This window comes from Notechis scutatus, chromosome Z (genome assembly GCF_049901735.1).
Source record: "Notechis scutatus isolate UNSWTSFEM ecotype Mainland chromosome Z, rNotScu1.2, whole genome shotgun sequence".
Taxonomy (NCBI): domain Eukaryota; kingdom Metazoa; phylum Chordata; class Lepidosauria; order Squamata; family Elapidae; genus Notechis; species Notechis scutatus.
The window spans coordinates 44,453,682-44,474,025 of NC_142025.1; the positions used below are offsets into that span (position 1 = coordinate 44,453,682).

At 38.1% G+C, this 20,344-nt stretch overlaps 1 protein-coding gene across 2 annotated transcripts in view; it reads left to right on the forward strand.

Moving 5' to 3' along the window:
- The first annotated feature begins 19,233 nt into the window (after positions 1–19,233).
- Positions 19,234–20,344, forward strand: part of CDK6 (cyclin dependent kinase 6) — a 141,946-nt gene continuing 140,835 nt past the window's right edge. Inside the window, exon 1 of one of the 2 annotated variants that reach the window (XM_087947712.1) lies at positions 19,234–20,250. The gene's annotated coding sequence lies outside the window, so the exon portion shown is untranslated. The remainder of the gene's footprint in view (positions 20,251–20,344) is intronic. The other variant, XM_087947713.1, reaches the window with a different exon arrangement.

Here is a 20,344-nt window from a genome sequence, read left to right on the forward strand (position 1 = left end):
TCGTGCTCTCAGTGGAATAGGATGACAGCCTTCTAGCCAGTACCATTTCAATCTAGATCTAATAGGTTATGGGAAAGCCTTCATAGGAGACAGGAGAAAAACCAGAGTGTAGACAGCAGTTTAATGAGACATCTGATTCCAAAGAGTGGAATTGGGAGTGAAGGGATGGGAGTGAAGAAGGCATCTCAAAGGAAATACTCCCTAGTTCTGAGGAAGGTGAAGGCAAGGGAGGCGAGAAGGCTTTCAGAGTTGCAATATCCTGTTCCTGTAACCTTATAATAAAAATAGTTTTTATTATACAATGGTTTTGCTTTCCTGTCTAGATTACTTCAAATAACTGACACTACACAAAAGAAGTATTTAAGAAGGGTTAGGTACACTGCAGGGGGTCAAAAAAATAAAGATGGCAGTTGTGACTTTTTGAAGCTTCATTTTTTCCCTTAACCTGAACACAGTACAGAAATATAAAAAAGGGCAGAGTTTTGATCACATGGTCACAGTTACCATCTTGACTTTTAAATTTCCCCTGTGAATGTCCTTGAAAGGGGTTCGGTTAAGTTTATTTGCAAAATGCTGGTTTACCTCATTTACCAGTTTTATACATTGACAGACAGGCACACAGACTTAGAAAAACATTTAAAATAAGACTTCTCTATTTGCCATCTGAAATAGTGTGCTGCAGAATACTACAGCAAGATGTTGATGCCTTATGGTAGTCCTTGACTGGCAACCACAACAGAGCCCAGAATTTCCATCGTAAGTTGGTGCAGTCGTCATCATGTGACCATAATCGTTTTTACCATAATCATTCAGCAAATCTAGGTTCCTGAATTGACTTTGTTGCATATCACAATCATGTGACCGCAAGATGCTGCAACCATCACAAATGTGATCCACTTGCAAAAAGTCCAATTTGTGATCATGTAACTGTGGGACAGGTGCCATGGTAACTTCAAGAATGGGTTGCAAGTCGCTTTTTAAGACTTAATTGAATAAACAGCCATAAGTCAACGTTTTCTGAATAGCTTTCAATTGCATTTGGCTTTTGACTTCAATGTCTGGAGCCATATCCCAAAAAGTTAGGCCTAAATGTGATGTGTAAATGGACAGGAACAGGGAAGAACTAAATAAGAATTATGATAGACAGCAATGGAGGACTGTCTATTCCAGTGGTGGCAAACCTATGGCACACACGCCAGAGCTGGCACACAGAGCCCTCTCTGTGGGCACATGTGCCATTGCCCCAGCTCAGCTCCACTGTGTTTCTCCATGGCATTTTTCTCCATCATTTTCATGAGAAGCTCATGAAAGAAAAAGATCTCACCTCTTGCAGAGCTGCCGGTGTTGGGATGTCTTGCCTCCCACTGGCTAGCTGGTCTTCGGGTATCTGCCACGCATGCATGTGCACCTCCTGCCGGCCAGCTGGTCTTCGGGTCTCTGCCACGCATGCACCCATGCGCCCACACACCTTGGGCATGCAGTTTGAGCACTTTGGGCACTCAGTGCCTAAAAGGTTAAACATCACTGGTCTATTTTTTTAGATTATTTGATCCACAGTATGAGGTGCATAGGATCCCTGCTTCATTCTACAATTGGGGTTTGATGGGAGCTGGATTATGCCTAATTCTATTCCAAAACTGAAAATAATCATAAGTACAGACTTTAGGGGTGTTTAACTTAAGATGCTGTGCCTGTTGACTTAACCCTCTTAATAACAGTGCATCTGTATGGCCCATGGAGGCTGCATTCTGGACTGAATCAGAGTTAAAGATGAATACAAAGGCAACCACATCATGAAATTTATGTTCCAGGAGATGTTTAATTTTATGTTTAATAAAATTAAGATTACTGGCAGGCATCTGACTATCTTCTCAGACTCTTGCATTTCCTGGAAAAAATTTAAAGGAATTTGATGAGACACACGCTGCATAATATACTGTATATCAGTGTTACTTCTTGAATTCCAAGCGCTGTATCAAAAATTACATTAGAATGGTTTTAGAAATGCAGAGTTGTAATTTATCAACTTTCTGGATTTTTATTTATTTATTACAGAGTTTTTTTTCTTGCTAGTTCTATCATTCTGATTCTAAGCAACTCAGAGCTGTAGAATAACAACATAGCATATAATACTGGTAATCATAAAACAGATATAATGCTTGTACAAAAATAAAACAATTGTCAAACAATTAGAATCCAATAATCAGACCATAACCTAAAAAACTCTAGGTTCCCCATCATCCCAGGCCTAATCAACTAAACATGCTCCAGCTTCCAAATGCTCTTTGAAATAACCAGGTTATATCTGGGGATGAGAATCGAGATGGAATGTCTTTATGTTACAATGCCTTTTATGTGCCAAATGGAATACAGAAAGCAAATCATAAATAATAATTTTAAAAAGCTATTCCAACTCCAGACTTCACAAGGCAGGAAGCAAACTATTTGTGTTCAAGCCCATCCTTATTCCCAGAGCTCTGTTTTCTCTCTGCATTTTGGGAAGCATAGGAAAAGAGTGAAAAATGAAAATGCTTAAGAAAGACAATTCTTTGGTTGTTTGTGGGTTTGGAAATAACTAGCAGTCAATTGTGTTTGCTTAGAGATTCTTTATTATGCTAATAAGTAAGTGTCACAAAGTTGGTTTATGCATTACTACAATATTTTTACAGGCTTTTTTTAACCAGTAATATTCAATTCAAGGCTTCAGCTATGTTGTTTTCTTTCCACACAGTGGGGTTTTTTGTGAATAATCATGAATTGGTTTGTGTTATACAAACTCTCAAGCAGCTCAATACATTAACAGTTCAACAATAAAAAAAGCAATTCTACAATGAAGTGAAAATTTGATATAGGCAACAATATGGATCACTTTAAATAGAACTAAAGAAATAGCAATATTTTATAAGGTTACGATTCTGCATTCACTTACCTGGGAGTAAGTCCCAATTTGCTCGTGATAAGAGATAATATAGAATATACAGATAGTCCCCTATTTATAATGGTTCATTTATTCATGTTCGAAGTTCCAATGGTTCTGGGAAACACGACTTATGATTATTTTTCACACTTAATTTCTGTTGCAGCATCTCCATGATCACATGATCAAAATTCAGAGGCTTGGCAACTGACTCATATTTATGATGGTTGCAGTACCCTGTTGTCATGGGGTCACTTTTGCAACCTTCTGACAAGCAAAGTCTATGGGAAGCCAGATTCAATTAATAACCATGTTACTACCTTAACAACTGTAGTGATTCACTTAACAAATGTGGCAACAAAAGTAAAATGGGGCAAAACTCATTTAACAACTGTCTCTCTTTGCAACAGAAATTTTGGGCTCAGCTGCGGTCATATGTTTAGGACCACCTGTAGTGCAAGTCTTATGAAGCTTACTTCCAACTCTCTAAGCTGTACAGAACAGGTTCCCAAACTTTGAGTCATAATCCCCAAACCTCTCAGAGACATTTGAGGGGGTTGTAGTGGTTCACAGTCTGCCTTTCTCCATGTAAGAAAGGCAGCTTTTCTCAATGTAAGAATCTTACACAGTGGTGGGATTCAAAACTTTTTACTACTGGTTCTGTGGGAGTGGCTTGGTGGGTGTGGCTTGGTGGGCATGGCAGGGGAAGAATACTGAAAAATCCCCATTCTCTCCCCGTTCCACTAACTTGCTTTCCAGCTCTGTTCTCCTGTGCATGGCAACAAAAGAAGACCCAGCCAATCAGCTGGGACTCAGGAGGCAGAGAATAGATGGAGGTGGGGCCAGTCAGAGGTGGTATTCCAAACTACTCAAAATTTCCACTACTGGTTCTCTGAACTACTCAAAATTTCTGCTACCAGTTCTCCAGAACCTGCCGAATACCATCTCTGGTCCTACATCAAGCCATGAGATCCAGGAATCAAGGCTTTTTTTCAATAGCCATTGTGTTCAGAACCATAGCTCCTACAAGAGTCTGTGTCCCTGCAGGAAAATGGCAAGAGGAGTGGCTCCTCAGACCCCATCCTGCCATGGGCCATTCTGCATCACTGAGAACAAGGTCTCTGCTATTGCACTCAAGAAAATACTTGGGTCTTCTGGTTGGCAGCCAGTTTCTTTCCATCAAAACTTTTCCATGAAACTGGATGGAAGTAGCTGTTCATATCAATAAAGCAGGGTCAAATTGGATTTTCAGGAAGTCCCATTTTACTGGAAATGGCAAACTGGACTTTCCAGGGTAGGACTTCCAAACATCCTCAGGTGGAAACCCTGCTTTCTCTGAGAAAAAAGGTAATTGACCAGCTTTCTCATCTTGTTTACTCAGTCTTGGTGGGCTGCTATCTAAAGGACAGGAGCTTCTTCCTTCCTTACAATCTTATAATTTTAATGCTAGATTGCAGGCTATTTTCTTTTGACTCTTAGGATAGCTGTTAGTTCCTAGCACCTGGAGCAACAGTCTAATAAACTTGTTGTTTTTGCCTGTGCATAAACATGTTAGCTGTGACTGTTAGCATCAACCCAGCCCATTTCAGGGGAATGTTATAGATCAAGGGCTTGTTGCATAAATCAAGGATTACCACACTGGTTTTTTTTTTACTCATGGTCCCCTTCTGAACTTAATTTATCTCTGTGACACCTCTCCTACCTCTACCTCTGTACTACTTATTAATATAAATCAGAGTTTCTCAAACTTGGCAACTTTAAGATATGTGGATTTCACCTCCTAGAATTCCCTAGCCTGAGGAATTCTGGGAATTAATTGCCTTAGGTTTGCCAAATTTGGGAAACCCTGGTCTAAATTGTATTGTATAAACACTATGTCTATGTCTATTAGTTTAAACATAGACATAGACTGGGTGATCAACCAGTTTTTGAACAACTGTGTGAGAACTAATGCTAAATCAATGCCAACATTTGCTACACTATGTCTTTTAAGAATGAATCCACTGCAAATGATAGGAATAAGTATTTGTTCATTATTACTTACTTCCAGGTAATAAAATAATTATTCATAATATTTATTGTATTGTGAAAATATCTAATTTCTTAATCTCTAGTTATGTTTTAGTATCAATATATTGAACTGTTGCTGATAAAAATAAAATAATTGAAGAAAAAAATTATTTAGATGAGTTTATGGACTGTAAGGCTGGCCTACAAATTTATTAAAGTCCTATCTGGAAAAGATTAAAAAAGCCTAAACTATTTCAGATCCACATCATGCATAGAACATCTATCTGTATTCTTTTAAACCTTTTTAGAAGACTTTTTATTTTTACAAAGTCACCCTGAGCAGCCAGATATAATTACCTCCATATTTAAACTCAATCTTTGAAACACAAGTCCATTTTAACATCTTACAGACCATTTTCCATTAAGTTATCTTTAAGACCATGAAGTCTGGCATTTCTTGGCTCCACTATAATTAACGTCCCTTCGCACATTATTTCTACTTTTTAATCTTTTTTTATATTGTGTTTATAATGTTTTTAATAATAATGATGATGATAATGATGATGATCATTTGGGATATTTATTAATCAACTGTTTGCAGCTTTGCTGTACATTGTTCAGAGTCACTTATTTTGTGAGATGGTTAGCTATACAGTATAAATTTGACAAATAAAGGCTTTTATTAAATTCATAGTCCCAATTCTCACTTTTACTGTGATCTACACAAATTCTATATAATGTTAAGAAATATACTACTCCTGAAACTATGTTTTCTACTATTTCTCAATAATAAAAGGTACATTAATAATTCAGTAGAACCATTAATTAATATTGGATCTGTTTAAAAAATAAACCAACTATTATATTTATTCTGGATTTTGAATGTTGACATAACAAATTTGGACCACACTGCTAATTGCATCAGTGTTTCCAACCTCAGGCCTAAAAAAAAAGTGAAAGCAATTTACTGAATCATTAATAGCAGATTTTCCAGGACAAAACCTTATCAAAATTACAAAATGCTCTATGTTTTGGAGAATCCTCAGAATAACTTGATTTGTTTTGTATCTTTGATTGGAATCTGATTTGCAGAAATTAGTAGGTGAATCCTAGCACAATGATAAATATGATCCTTTCCCATTACTAAAGATATAACTGGTTTTCATATGACAACTAACAGAGCAGATTGTATGGAGCAGTTTAAAGGTGATTCATTCTTGTCTTCACTTCTGCCAACTTGAAGTGATGGAAATAAGGAGTAAAAGTCACCCTTCAGAGCTCCACCAGTGATGAGGATGGAAACTGACAAAACTTTCCTTATTTTACCCCTACTCAGGAACAAAAGAAACTACTACAGATCTCTCCAGCTTATCCCTTCCTTTACAGGCATGAAACTCAAGAGCTAGGTGGAAAGCTAAAACAAGCCTTTCCCCTGTTGGGAAAACAATTCCTTTTGGCAAAACTGGATTAAATTTGCAGGTAAAACAAAACCTTCTAGGACATCAAATTTCAAATTAGCCAGTTCAAGCATCTTTTTTCTCTCCATCAATCATGTGATCCTCTTAAGCTCAAACATTAAATTATTTTCATGATATGTTAACCCTAGGATATCCCAAAGATTTGTGTGTTGGGGAACACTAAAAGTCAGTCCCCAAGGACTGCTACACAATTATATTGAACTCCAAGAGTCATGCGCTAGATTAAATTAATTCTAGCCAGGCAATAATGTTGTGGGAACTCCTAAAATCAATCAGCTGACCTGTTTGTCTAAGTATGCTCAAACAAAACAAGCTGTTCAGGATGGTCTTCATAATAACAAAATGTTTGAAAGAATCACAAGTAAATGCTCTGTCAATGAAGTGAGCCTTTGATTGTTAAATCTGGATTTTAATCCTTGGAGGTTTGAACAGTAATGAATTCTTTTTGAATGGGAGGCTGGTATTGCCTGCCCCTCATTTCCTTTGTTTAAATTGTTGCAATGTGTTTGACACAGAACTGTCCTTGATGGACAATGCTGAAACTTCGATCGGTCTAGTATGCAGATGTTCAGGTCAGTGGTGGAATTCAATTTTTTTTACTACCGGTTCTGTGGGTGTGGCTTATTTGGTGGGCGTGACTTGTGGTCATGTGACTGGGTAGGCATGGCTTGGTGGTCATGTGACTGGGTGGGTGTGGGCAACTCAATGTCACTCACATCAAGGGGTGACTCACCTGGCCCCTCCCCTCCCAGCCATTCCTTGTCACCCAACCTCAACTTATCTATAGTTCTTGACTTTATTATCTATCTATAGTTTTTGACTTTATTATCTGCATACAATAGATGTACTTTCATGAACCACTGAAAGGAGGAAATGGCTCACATGCTTTGCCCAAGAGCATGATATGCAACAGGCTTTTAAGGGGCTGCCACAAAGAAAGGGGGACAATGTATTTTCCAAAGAAGCAGAATGCAAAGAAGAAGCAATGGATAGAAACTGAACAGAGAGAAGCAACCTAAAACTAAGGAGAAATTTCCTGACAGTGAGAACAATTAACCAGTGGAACTGCCTGTCTCTAGAAGCTCTGGGTGCTCAATCACTGGAAGTTTTTAAGAAAAGACTTCTGAATTCTCTGAAATGGTATAGAGTTCACCCCAAGGTCCCTTCTAAGTATTATACTGACACCTTTCCCAGGATTTCTACTCAGAGTTTGGCATCCTCAGTTTTCTTGCCTGAGCTGGGGGTTGGACTAGAAGACCTCCAAGGTCCCTTTCAACTCTTGTTAAACACGTGTATTTTATGCTCTGGACTATTGACATTGAATGCATGTAAACCCTGAAAAATATGTGGTAGCCCTGGGCAAAAGAAAGGCAGAAAAATCACTCTAGGTGTAGGGACAGTGTAAAATATTAACACATGATAAATAATGGAACAATTAAAAATAATAGCACAGAGGTTTATCTCTCTCTTTCTTCCTATTTTCTCTCTCTCTCTCTCTCTCTCTCTCTCATACACACACACACACACACACAGCACTTAACAGACAAGCATTTTGGAAGCAGCTCCTTTAAATTTCTCCAAGGCTTGAGTGGATTCCCCCACCCACTCTGTCAGACCGCACTTCTTCTCACTCCAGCACTTTAACTCACACGGGGAAAGCGATACTTGCAGCGCCCATGGGGAATCCTTGGAGAAGTTTTTAAAAGACCTGCTTCCAAAATGCATTTTTGTTACATTGCAAAAGTGTTCCAAGGCTCGATTCACCCCCCACCCCCTCTGTCAGACCACACTCTTTCTCACTCCCGACCCTTTAACTCACATGGGAAAGTGATACTTGCAGTGTCCATGCCTTTCTTCCTTTTCCCTGGGGAGAAAGAGGACGTGGGGAACGGAAAGCTAGGAGAGCGATCACAAGTGAGCGACCAGGCAACCAGGTTGGGGGCGTGGCCAGCCAGGGATTGCCACCGGTTCAGCGACCATGCCAAATAACCGCTACTGGTTCGCCCGAATAGGTGAGAACCGATTGAATAGCACCTCAGGTTCAGGCATTTAGGAAAGGTATTTCACCCATGCAGTATCACTCTCAAGAGCTCATTTTATTATCAGTTTGCTTCTAAGTATGTTTAAATATACTAGTTATTATCTTTAAAACCCTTTGTGGCATAGGATCTGGGTAACTATTCCCAGTGTTTGTTTCTTAATATCAGAAAGTCTTCTTCCTGGTCCCTTCTCTTAGACACTGTCATCTTGAAGAGAATGGCCTTCCCAAATGCTGTCCTAATTGTCTCAGAAAGAGTGTTCTCTTAGAGATTAGATTGCCTGACCAAGTTTAACTAAGTTTTCAACAAACTATAGACACCCATCTGTTGCCATCAAACATGATACATTGAAGGAGAATGTCAAACTGGTAACCCATGGGCCAGATGTGTCTCATGCAGGCCAGCTCTGTGAAGGGGAGTAACATCACACCCCAGCTCTGTGAAGGGGGGTAACATCACGAAACATCATATCATGACAACGTGATGCAGCAAGTTTGACACCCGTGCTATAGATGAATTGTTGTCTTAGGTATTTTGAATAATATTTGAATATATTGTTTAATTAATTGAATTGAATTATATTGGGTACATTGGATTCTATAGTTATTATGGCTGGACCAATCTATAATAATCCATTTTACATTATTTATAACAATATAAAAAGTTGCCTACAAATGGTCCGAGCGACTATAGGCCGGTGGCACTAACTTCCATCTTAATGAAGTGCTTTGAGCAGCTAGTTCGAAATTATATTATCTCCTGCCTTCCCGATTCCTTTGATGGGCTTCAGTTTGCTTACAAAGAAAATAGATCAACCGAGGATGCAATTATTACTGTGCTTCACATGGTCTTATCCCATTTGGAAACACCGGGGAATTATGTAAGAATGTTGTTCGCAGATTTTAGTTCTGCTTTCAATACCATCATACCGCACAGATTAATAGCCAAGCTCAAAGATCTAGATTTTCCAGATTCTATTTGTTTATGGATATTGGATTTTTTAACAAATCGTCCACAAAGAGTTAAACTGAATGATTATACTTCTACTGTCAAGACACTTAGCATTGGCACTCCACAAGGTTGTGTCCTTAGTCCACTACTGTTCTCCATCTATTCATCTGATTGCACAAATAAACATCCCAACAATAGGATAATGAAATTTGCAGACGATACTACGCTTGTAGGATTTATTTCTGGGGATGATGAGTCTGCATATCGGGATGAGGTATTACAGCTATCCGCTGGTGCAAAAATAATAATCTTCTATTTAATATTAAGAAGACTAAGGAGGTTATAGTGGACTATAGGAAAAAAGAGCAGACATTCAGCCACTGTATATAGAGGGAGTTAGTGTGGAACAGGTGGTTGAATGTAAGTTTCTCGGGACCATCATTACAAATGACCTGACCTGGAGTGCAAACACCGCTGCTTTAATTAAGAAGGCACAACAACGGTTGTATTTACTAAGGATTCTTAGGAAACAACAACTGGCTGAGAGTCTATTGACTACCTTCTATCAGAGTTCAATTGAGAGTATATTATCCTACTGTCTCTGTGTATGGTTCTCGAGCTGCACAGTGGCAGAGAAAAAGGCAATTCAGAGGGTGATCAAGACGGCCCAAAACATCATTGGCTTCTCACTCCCCTCTTTGGAAGAACTGTATAGGAATAGATGTAAGAGGAAGATACTTAACATATTGAATGACTCCTCTCATCCGGGACATCAGCTCTTTGAACTATTACCATCGAGAAGGAGATTTAGGGTATTAAGAACAAGGACGACCAGATTTAAGAACAGTTTTTATCCAAGTGCAGTTTTGAGTCTGAATGCAGGGTCATAAGATTTTTGTGGAGTCTAATGTCTGAGAGTAGTGGGGTATTTACATTTTTAAATTGTATAGAGATTATTGTATGGTTGGTTGTGTTTAGTTTAATTTTTTTTTCTTTTTTAGTGGTGTTTGTCCAGTTTTACTTGTGGAAGAGCACCTCATTTCGTTGCACCCGCTTGCGAGTGTAATGACAAATAAATTCTTATGTCTATGTCTTTATGTCTTTAATAAAATAAAAATAAAAATCAAATAAATAAATAACCCAAGTGTGTAAGAACTTGCTGCTCAGCCTTGGCAGTACAGAACTACTCTTTGACTATAATGGCAAAATTCTGCCTCCTGCTACCTGGCTAATGGAGAAAGGGATAACGAGGTCATAGATCTAGTCAGTGCTGTCTCATAGGATAACAGATACTACATGAAAAGAATGTGTGACAATGCTGTATTTCCAGAATAGTAACTTTTGACACAGTTAGCATGGGCGAATTTTATGTTGTCACAATCACTAATGAAGAGTTAACTGAGTTAAAGGCTAACTATATTAAGGATGTGTGTAAGGGCTAAGAATTCTGTATACTGTACATTGAATGTTTATATGCTTTCAAAGTAGCAAAATATATTTTCTTTATTTATTTAATGTAAAGGCTACCTAATTTGAGGGACTCACATTAAAAGCAAGGATAAATCTTGAGAAGTCAGAGACCTCCATAAGAGAATGGAGATTGGAGGCCCAACAAAAATCAATCTACAACACTCAGTAAACACTTACCCCAAGATCTGAGAGAATGGCCAGGTTCTCAAGGATTTTCAGAACATCATTAGGATGTTGGGCACACCTGGCATACTCATTTTTGTATAGAGTACTTTCAATGGTTCAGAAAATCCCATTGCCTTTTTAAAAAGTCATCTGAGCCTCAAAAGAAGAGTGATTTATATAGTGAATGCAAAAATGCTCTTAACGTAACAATAATATAACATATTATTAAACCAGCAGCTGCTGAAAATGGATCCTTTGCTGTAGGGAAAACACTTAAGTTTTAGAGATTCTATTACTAACCAGCCCTGATGTAGTTACAGAAAAGTAGCTGAAAATATAATGAAACTGTAAAGATAAGAGGACAACAAATACAATGCTGGCAGATGTCACACATACATGGATTTAAGTGTTCTTTGAACAAATGATTAAGGAAAACTAAGCCAAGAAAATGAACAAAAGATGTGGTGCTTTAAACAGTAATTAATTAAAAGGAAAAAAAGAAGAATAAAGCATGTTTTTCTAACAGTAAGTTGAAATGAGTTCTGAAATAGTGCACCTGCTAGCTTTGGGAGTTAAGTTTATTATATTTACTTTAGCAAACTGAAGTTGAGTATATTGTGCAGATTTCTATTTCCTCTTACAGATAAATAGTCTGAAGTATTAATGGGGAAAAACATTCCATGTTTTCCTACACCTAAATGTAACCTTATTAGCGAAAGTTGTGTCATCTAATAGCGATGATGATGATGATGATGATGATGATGATGATGATGATGATGTCTGGATAGTGGATGTGGCAGTGCCTGGAAACAGCAGAATAGAAGAGAAAGAACTGGAGAAGATAACAAAATACAAAGAGCTACAAATAGAAATAGAATGACTATGGCAAGGGTAGTACCAATAGTAATAGGTGCCTTGGTTGCAGTCCCAAAACAACTGGAGCACCACTTGAACACCATAGGCATTGACAAATTTGCCACCAGTCAATTGCAGAAGGCAGCTTTGCTTGGAACAGCTTCCATCCTGAGACAATATCTATAACACCATCAAACATCCAGATTTGCCTATCTTTGGGTCCTTGGTAAGGACTCAATAGGTCAGACCCAGACAAAAATACCAAACCCAGTCTGAACATCTGGCTGAATGCATAATGGTGATGCTAATAATAATAATAATAATAATAATAATAATAATAATAATAATAATAATAATAATAATAATCATTTAATAATGAAAGTTGGGAAATGTCAAACTAATATCCACTGTGATAGAATTTTAAATTGTTTTTCAAAATGCTGAGAAATCTTATCAGCTTTTGCAAAACTGGCTCATTAAACTATAAGTCCATCAGCATCTCCTTTGTTGCTGGCCTGGCAAAGTAATTACTGAGGGTGAACTGATTTGGGCAAACATAACTCAGCACATAAGAATTCTAAATGTACTTTTGTGGGTCAGAGTTGAATATCTGTTATTTGGCTACAATTGAAAGATTGATTGTGGTACAAAAAATAAATCATTAGCTTTGTAGGATGTCATTCCTATAGCTCCCAATTATTCAAATAGCAAAGCAAATGATTAATTAAGACAGATGGTAATGTTATACTAACTCCCCTGAAGAGCAGAACCTGAACTGGGAGGAACTTACCATTCATGTTTTATCAGCTGTAGCTTGAATCTTACTTTTCTGAACTTTCTCGCCACAAGTGTACAGGAATATTCAGACTGAACCCAAACTGAACATGTTACAAAACATAGAAGTGTAGGTATTGACAACCGTTTAATGCCAGGGAAAAGCAAGTCATCTATTTAAATTAAAAGCACTTCTCTTTCTGTTTAGTTTTTCTTATTTAGTCAATGGGGTCAAGAGAACAGAGCTACTAATGAGATGAAGAAAAAACTTCCTTTCAGTGTCTATTTCATGGTTTTCTCAAGTAAGAGGTAGCTGCCTTATTTTTGTAAATCAATGTCTCTTCAAGCAATCATTGTATTTTCAATCCCACCACTAGATTGACAGCATGTATTTCAATTTCTCACAGCAGGAAACAAGCAGTCTGGAAGCCAACTCTGAAGATGTCTTTGTTGTCATTTGACAATTCAGATGTAGACAAAAGTTGTCTTGCATGTTGGAAAGTTAGATTGGATTATCATGTGGCCAAAACATAACTTATTCTTTGCCTTATGAATTTAACTGGGCAGGATTGATCTCCAGAAAAAGCTTGAACTACTGTAGGGTCAAGGGCCAGGTTTACAATGGCACTGACATCTATTAATGTGAAACTGGCATTTGTGTATTAATTTTATCTATAAATATTACAATATTCTCATATTTTTTATAATTAACTCAAGGCCATGTAAATTATCCAGATCACTATGTGTGACCAAATGGGGATTTGAACTGTCTGCATAACTCTGAGAGCCTATTATCAAGGCCTCTTCCAAAAGCATTCTCTCTGACTCATTGGAATAAGGTAATGAGACTAGATAGACAGCCTAGACTGTGAATAAACAAGCTCACAGGGTGATTACACTGGAAGAATATCTAAAATCTGAATTAACTGAACCATATAGAATTGGAAGTGGACATGTGACCATCATTCCCAACCACCTGCTAAGTATAAACAAATCTAAGCATCTCTGATTGAAGGCTATATAACCTACATGAGGTGAAACAGAGCCCACCACTTCTTTGGGCAATTGATTCCAATTAGCCTATAATCACAAAGTTGTATTAAACATGTCATCTACTTCTAATAGTAGAATCGGTTTTGCAGACTGGCACATATCTGATCTATTTCTAAATTGGAAGAACACTGGACCAGAACTTACAGGGTATAGTAAGATAATAAATCAATATTAAAAGTAAACACCACAATGTGAAATATTTCAGACAATGAGACATTCTTTCTTTCAGATATTCCATTACATTCCAATTACATCTCTACAGCCAGTTCTTTGAATATCAGAATATGATGTAGTGGTGCAGTGGTTAGAATGCAGTACTGAAGGTTACTTCTGCTGACTGCCAGCTGCCAGCAGTTTGGCAGTTTGATCTTGACCAGCTCAAGGCTGACTCAGCTTTCCAAGGTCAGTAAAATGAAGACCAAGATTGTTGGGGGCAATATGCTGACTCTGTAAACCTCTTAGAGAGGGCTGTAAAGCACTGTGAACTTGTTATATAAGTGTAAGTGCTATTGCTATTGCTGTTTACCAGAGAACCAGTTTTGTATAATAGTTAAGGCATCAGGCTAGAAACCATGAGATCCAGAGTTCTAGTCCCACTTTAGGCATGAAGCTAACTGGTAATCTTGGGCTAGTGACTCTCAGCCCTAGAAGCAGGCAATGGCAAACCATTTCCAAAATCTAGCCAAGAAAACCACAGAAACTTGTCCAGGCAGTCATGAGAAAGAAAGACTGACTCAAAGGGACAACAATAAAAGTTTATTATGATATCAACAATTGCATTTATATTTTAATTAATGTATGTATTTCATTCCTTTTACTCAGTACTTTTATATGGTGAGCAATATTCTTTTGATGGGGAACTTAAAAACAATAAATAAAATATCATACTTCACAATCAAATTCTGACAATGCAATTTTTCTCCCTCATCCATAGATCTAGGAATCTACCTATTATATCAGGTAGACAGATAACAATTAGGTAATGTCTTCCCCATCCCCATGTTACATTTTCTCTTTTCCACAAAAACATCTGTTGAAAAAAAGAATTGAAATTACTGCCCTGATGTTCTTCCAGCATAGAGCCATAATTTTTAGATTATGAGCAATTATAAATATATCAGTATTTATTATTAATAGTAATTATTGCTATATTGTAAAAATTGCAGAATTATTCTTTTGGCAGAATGGTACTATATTTTGTATTTGTGTCTAGGTCTGTCAGTAGTAGTAATATGTAAAGTAACAGTCATGCAATAAAGTTAATAAATGTGAAACAGGCACATTTTAAATACATCCAACATTTTTCTGTATATCTGTTTTGTGAGAAACCACCATAATGAACATCTGTTGCTTTGTCTGTTTTCTCTCTGAACAACTTTCCCTTGTGAAATCCTCTCAATTTAAGGTTCTATCAAATATATTTTTAAAACAATTTGAGATAATAAAGGGAGCATGATAATAAAGCCCTATTGCATTCACAAATTGGAATTTTAAACATGTTTCTCTTTAACTGCAAGAAGAAAAATACAACAGTTTTCTCAAGAACACCTGCCACTTAGCAGTTAACTACAATGCTATCATGTTCTAAGGGGCAGGTGTTAAAGTAGTACTTTATGCTAAGAGCATTCAAAGACTGGATTACCACAGATTAAAATGTTTATTGGAGAGGGCACTATTCCAAATTCTACTCTCACACATATATTTAAATCCTGTGGAAAGAAACTGAACTGAGTTTTTCTTTCTTGGTTATAGCCATCATAGTAGTAATGCTATATTATGCCACAGAGGATAGCAATAAGAGGCAAGAGAAAAACTAAAGCCAATAAATATTTTGTTCATCTGCCTAAAGATCTGTACTACAGGATCTTTTATTTTAAGCGTTTTGTATCTTTCTTCCCCATTTCAGTGGATCTCTTCATGGTCATTCATATGGTCTGAGAAAGAAAAGATTAGAATTAGGCTAAGGCAAATATCTGATTTGATGATTATGGAGCTTGTCTGTCAAAACACCTAGATGAAATCATTTTATAACAGTGGTCTGTGAGAAGGATATCAAAAGGGCTGCCTTGGGTTAGACTTGAAGATGAACTGAGGAAGAGTTTCTGTTGTGGAGACACATAAAATATATCTGGAAGAGAAATTCTAGTGTGGTGAAAATTTGATTTTGGTAAATGGAAGGCAGGAGTTAACAGGAGTTTTTTTTATGGGAATCCTTTCCCCACAATCAGTACTCTCCATGGTAAATGATGCAAAATCATTTTCTATAACTAGTTCAACCTCCTCAACCCATTGCTAGAGTTATATCTGGCACCCTCTGGACGTTGTGGAATACAACTCTCAATCAAAGGAATTGCTTTCAGAGAGATGCTAATCTCATTACTTATTTGCTCATGTTTGGGAACAGAGAAGCAACAGTCCCTCTGGATTGGGGTAGAGTAACATCAAAAAGACATACCACTTTCCCCCCACTTCTTCCTGTCCCATGTTCTATTACAGATAATGTTAAACTACAGTCTTTGTTTTGGCCTTGAAAAGCCCCAATGCTTTCTGTTAAGTCTTGAGGTACCATTTGTTGGTGAAAGTAACATACCCCCTACTTTTCTATGAGAAAAAAAAATTCCTGGATTTTATTTTATTTATTTTAGAAATTTTATATTGCCGCCTACTTGCACATGGCAACTCAAGGCAGCTTACACAGATATAAAAAACCATATAAAAGAAATAAAAAGAATAAAATAACAAATTAGGAAAATAATAACCCCCCCCCACCCCCAACAACACACCTCTTGATGTTGTATTTCATCTCAATCTGTGGTCAGCTTCCGCTTCATGGACTGTAGTCTTAAGAGAGGAAACTAATTACTGGGAGACCCAAAGAGTGGGGTTCGCACACACACAAAACCTATAATATGTTTGGCTTGGTATGATATATATGAATGACACTGTTATGGCTAAGTCCCTTGGTAACATAGCTATAATGGCTTGTATAACAAATAATTGTTACGTTGATAATTATGCAGGATTGTGCAGTCTATATCTAACAAATAGACCTCTGGGCAAGGAAAGTGCTACCCTGACTTCTAAGCCAGTGATACCCAACCTTTTTACGCTGCGGCCCGGTGCCGGCATCAGCTGGGCGCCGCCATCTTTTTTGATGAAAAAGTGCTTCCGGTGACCTCACCGGAAGCTTTCATCAAAATGGCGGCTCACGCTCGGTGAGCTTTCCGGGTAGAAAGCCATTTCTACCGGAAAAAGCTCACCGAAAGCGCTCAATGCCGCTCATCTTTTTGATGAAAGTGCTTCCGGTGAGCTTTCTACCGGAAAAGCTCACCGGAGCGCTGGCGCCATCTTTTTGATGAAAGCGTGCTTCCGGTGAGCTTTCTACCGGAAAAGCTCACGAAGCTGCTTTTCATCAAAAAGATAATGGCGCGCAAAGCCAGCCATGGCCCGGTAGGACTTGTTCCAGCGGACCGGGACGGTCCATGAGACCGGTGGTTGGGGACCCCTGTTCTAATCATTAAAGAACTAGCAAATGCATTCCGTATGGATGCATTCAGTATGGATGCTTTAAGAATCAGTTGAAAAACACTACCACTTCTGAATTTAGCTGCAAAGGGAATCATCTTTAGATATTTGTCTGCTCCTTACAGTTTCTGTACAGATTTCCACAGTATTACATTTGAATGCATTACTATGATGGAAATAAGAATTCTTGATTTATTATTTCATAATCTAATTTTTTTTATAGTTCCTCGGTATATTCCACAAAGGAACCGTCTTCATGCTTATAGTATGATATTAACTCTGGTGATGTTCATCTTAAAGTACTGGGATCTATTAATGATAGTTCCTTTATTGCTAAGTTACCCAATAAACTTCTTGGTGTGCTCCAGATAATAAACATTAGGAAGCAATCAAAGAAGCAAACAATAATCAACAATCAAAAAAATACCCCAATCAAGGTATACCAACTCAGACAAACAAGCTAACAGTAAATATCAACTCAATCAAGGAAACACCAAGACCAATTTCCCCAACGTTGACAGGCAAACCACTTGAGAGCAAACCCCACTCCCTACTAGCACTTATGATGTTACCTAGTTTGGGAATGAAACATCTTCAAGAAAATAATCAATAAGTTCAGAGAGCATCAAATACCATCACCACTCATAAACTTTTCACTTAAATCTGGAATGCTTTTCCCAGCAGTTCCTACATGCTCAACTTTTGTTTCCATTCACTTGAGTTTTGCTCAATCAGCATTACATTGATTTAACAGAAAATATATCCCTTAATACCTTTTTATCTTCTGTGTAGGAAAGCTGACTGAAGTTAATGGGAAATAGATATATATTGCCACATAGTAGATGACAATATACTCATTGGAATGCAAGTTGGAAAGATTTGTGTGTGGAAAACCGACATTCCAATGCTTACAATAGGATTTCTTTTTGTTGATAGCTTGGTACAAAGATCTTTGACTACGATTATTAAGTAGAATTTTATTAAATATTATTAAATAAGATTTAAGTTGAGCAAGAATGCACTTGCATAAACACATTTTCATTTGCTTTAAAAGTACACAATTAAAAAAAACATATTCTAGTTGGGTTAAAACAGCATTCAGTTTGAAAATTGCCCATTGTGGAGGAAATTAAATAATGATATATGTCAGAAAAAAAGAGAAAGCTAAACAATGCAAGACACATGCTACCTGGTGAGATACCAGGTCAAAGGGTGAATATCTAATACTATCAACTATTTCACAAAAAGTTAATGCTACACTCTATGCTACACTCTAATATGGTATTAATAATACCGTTCCCCTACTTGTATTAATTTTCCTAGAACAGATTAAACAGGTGACCAACCTATACAGTATTGCAAAACAGAATAGAAACAGAAAAAAATAATAATACTGTAAAAATACTCTTTGGGAAGAGTTCTTGAATGTAGTTTATTCTAAGTATGGAAATATAATTTGGTTTTAACCTCAGTAGGAACTTGAGAGTTACACCGTTTTCAATCGTAGAATTATTTTCAATTGGATTTATAGGTTATAGTCTAGGAGAGATTTTATCCTAGACTACATTATGCATAGCTTAATGCTATATGGTATCATTTTAAGTATTATAAAGAATGTTATTTTTTTTAAAAGGCTCATTATTTTTTAAATGTTTCCTACGTTTTCTTCTATCCTCCATTCTGCATCCTAGCAGCTTTGCTGATATTTAGCGATGCTTTTCTCTAATCGGCATGGTGAATATTTTATTTAGACAATCTCAACTGCAATATGAAAGAGGCCGGGAGGCTCATTTGTGGGGTAGGTTATGTGTTTTGTTGAAACAAATTAAATATCCTTCCTAAATCTAATGCGGATGAAAGGACTGGAAATACTCGTGCCTAACGCGGGGTGAGATTTGCACAGAAAAGTCGGATTAAAGCTGTTCCGCGACTATATTATTCTCATCCATAGGCGTCGTGACCAAGACGTTCGCTCTCATCATTACAGCTTTTGCTTGAGATTTATACAGCGCCGAGCACGGAAGCCTCCCTGGAGAGCGCTGTGATGCAGCTGGTTGTGGATGCTCCTCCCCGTGCTGGGGAGGGAGCATCCCGCGCCTCGCCGAGCACCCTTGCGTTGTCCTGCGGCCCCCGGGCGCCTGTTCCTTGCGCTGTGCTCGTACCCTTGCGGTATGCGGCTGCTTTTGGCAGAGAAGAGAGCTCATGAAGGATTTCATTGAGTGTGAAGACAGAGAGCAGAGACAGAAAAGAGAAGAAGGCGGCCGCTGCCTTTGTAGTCTGGCTGGAATGCGGAAATGTTGAAGCACTATGTCAAACTTTTTTGAAACGGGGTCAAATCACATTCAGCCAGCGTGGGAAACCAAGGGGAGAAAAAAAAAGTAGAGGCGAGGTGGGGGGGGGGGAACTCTTTTGCTCCTGCTGTTGGTCTCAAACCGAGCTCAGGAACCGAGGAGAGAGAGAGAGAGAGAGAGAAACTGGGACTGCGTGGAGAGGCGGCGGCGGCGGCGATGCAGAGTTAACGCAGAGCTTTGCATTTGGGAAACTTCGTTGCAAGGCTTTGATCAGCCCCAGAAAATTTAGCAGTGCCTCTTTCACTCTTTCCCCAAAGAGGGGGAGGGGATCCTCAGCGCTTTAAGGTGTAGTCTGCCCTCCCGGCTGGCAGGAAGATGCAAACGCGGGGCAGCGGTAGAGCTTCGGAGTTGCTGCTGCCACTACCTGTGTGGCCCCACTCGCTGCTGCTGGGCTCCGCTCGTGGAAGCGCACCCTCCCCTGTCACCATGTGAACGCTTTGGATCGATTCTGCTGCGTGTCTCGTTTTCACGGGAAGCGGATTTTTTTAAAAAAGAATATTAGAAAAGACGCTTTCCATTGTTTTTCCTGCCTCACCAGGTCTTTGCTTTTCATCTCTCTCTTTAAAAAAAAACAAAAAACTATTTTTAACTCCTGTCTTGCTGGAGGCCACTTAAGTGGTAACTTCCTCAGAAGAGCCGAAGCTGCGCCTGAGCAATTCCAGGTACTTCTGAAAGTGCCCATGTGCTCTTAACAGATCGGTAGCTTAATGCTTCATTAATTTCCAGAGGTGGGTGGCTGGAATGGGGCTTTCGAGA